Raw genomic sequence first — 2,500 nt, 5'->3', positions numbered from 1 at the left:
GGCGGGGATGTGTCTCTTGTGGCTCACGGGGCTGTTCGGGTCGCACAGAAATCCCTGAGAATGGGAAAACGGGTCATTTTCGTGTTGCCACATTGCGTACGAACCGCATGAAACTTCCAGAGGCATTTGCAGCAGGAATGCATGTGCACTCAAAAACTTCTATATGTTTCACGGATAGACCCCGTGAAACGCTAGAAATTGGCGGGGATGTGTCTCTTGTGGCTCACGGGGCTGTTAGGGTGGCACAGAACTCCCTCGGAATGGGAAAAGGGGTCATTTTCGTGTTGCCACATTGCATAGGAACGCCATGAAACTTCCAGAGGCATTTGCAGCAGAAAGGCACGTGCACTCAAAAATTTTAATATTTTTCACGCATAGACCCCGTCAAACGCTAGAAGTTGGCGGGGATGTCTCTCTTGTGGCTCACGGGGCTGTTAGGGTCGCACAGAAATGCCTCGGAATGGGAAAACGGGTCATTTTTGTGTGGCCACATTGCATAGGAACGGCATGAAACTTCCAGAGGCATTTGCAGCAGGAATGCATGTGCACTCAAAAACGTCTATATTTTTCACGGATAGACCCCGTGAAACGCTATAAATTGGCGGGGATGTCTCTCTTGTGGCTCACGGGCGCTGTTAGTTAGGGTCGCACAGAAATCCCTCGGAATGGGAAAAGGGGTCATTTTCGTGTTGCCACATTGCGTACGAACGGCATGAAACTTCCAGAGGCATCTGCAGCAGAAATGCATGTGCACTCAAAAACGTCTATATTTTTCACGGATAGACCCCGTGAAACGCTAGAAATTGGCGGGGATGTGTCTCTTGTGGCTCACGGGGCTGTTAGGGTCGCACAGAAATCCCTCGGAATGGGAAAACGGGTCATTTTCGTGTTGCCACAATTGGCATACGAACGGCATGAAACTTCCAGAGGCATTTGCAGCAGAAATGCATGTGCACTCAAAAACGTGAATATTTTTTCACGGATAGACCCCGTCAAACGCTCGAATTTGGCGGGGATGTTTCTCTTGTGGGTCACGGGGCTGTTCGGCTCGCACAGAACTCCCTTGGTCCACCTGATTCGTGCATACAGGCAGCAACTAAAACTCTGTAAACCTGCTGTGAGGACATCTAAACAGTGGACCAGTGAGGCTGTGGAAGATTTGCGGGCGTGCTTAGACTGTACTGACTGGGATATGTTCACGACTGCTACCAATAGTCTGGATGAACTCACAGAGGCTGTGTACATCAGCTTCTGTGAGGACTGCTGTATCCCAACACGTACCAGGGTGAACTTTAACAACAACAAGCCCTGGTTCTCAGCAAAGCTCAAAAGGTTGAGGTTGGAGAAGGAGGAAGCGTTTAGGAGTGGGGATAGAGACAGATTCAAGGAGTCGAAGAACAGGTTTAGCAAAGCGGTGAGAGAGGCTAAACGACTGTACTCAGAGACACTAAAACACCAGTTCTCTACTAACGACGCTGCTTCTGTCTGCCAAAGGGCTCAGGCACATCACCAACTACAAACCCAGAGCGCCCCACACCACTAACGACTCCCGCCTAGCCAACGACCTGAACGAGTTCTACCGTAGATTTGAAAGACAATTGGACTGTCCTGAACCACCCCTTCCCACCCAAGAGGCCCCATCCCCCACCCATACTACAGAAACGACTCTCTCCTTTCAGGAGGGAGAAGTTAATGGGCTTTTCAAGAGGCAGAATCCACGCAAAGCAGCCGGGCCGGACTCTGTCTCTCCAGCCACCCTCAGGCACTGCGCTGACCAGCTGTCTCCGGTGTTCACCAACATCTTTAACACCTCCCTGGAGACATGCCATGTACCAGCCTGTCTCAAGTCCTCCACCATCATCGCTGTGCCCAAAAAGCTAAGGCCAACAGGACTAAATGATTACAGACCGGTCGCCCTTACATCTGTGGTAATGAAGTCTTTTGAGCGCCTGCTCCTGGCACACCTCAAAGCCATCACAGACCCTCTCCTGGACCCCCTTCAGTTGGCCTACAGAGCCAACAGGTCTGTGGACGACGCAGTTAACATGGCCCTCCACTTCACCCTACAGCATGTGGACGCCCCAGCATCCTACGCCAGGATCCTGTTTGTGGACTTCAGCTCTGCCTTCAACACCATCATCCCTGCCCTGCTTCAGGACAAGCTCTTCCAGCTGAACGTGCCCTACTCCACCTGCAGGTGGATCACAGACTTCCTCTCTGACAGGAAGCAGTGCGTTAAGCCGGGAACAGAAGTCTCTGACTCCAGGTCCATCAGCACGGGAACTCCTCAGGGCTGCGTCCTTTGCCCACTGCTCTTCTCCCTGTATACCAACAGCTGCGCCTCCAATCATCTGTCCGTCAAACTCTTGAAGTTTGTCGGACGACACCACCCTCATTGGGCTGATCTCTGGTGGGGATGAGTCTGACTATAGGTGGGAAGCTGACAACCTGGTGACCTGGTGTAGCCAGAACAACTTAGAGCTAAATGCTCTAAGGACAG

This window comes from Petromyzon marinus, unplaced genomic scaffold (genome assembly GCF_048934315.1).
Source record: "Petromyzon marinus isolate PM22_M1 ecotype Great Lakes invasive population unplaced genomic scaffold, UKy_Petmar_22M1.pri1.0 PM_G_Scaffold_66, whole genome shotgun sequence".
Taxonomy (NCBI): Eukaryota; Metazoa; Chordata; class Hyperoartia; order Petromyzontiformes; family Petromyzontidae; genus Petromyzon; species Petromyzon marinus.
This window is presented reverse-complemented; position numbering follows the sequence as displayed.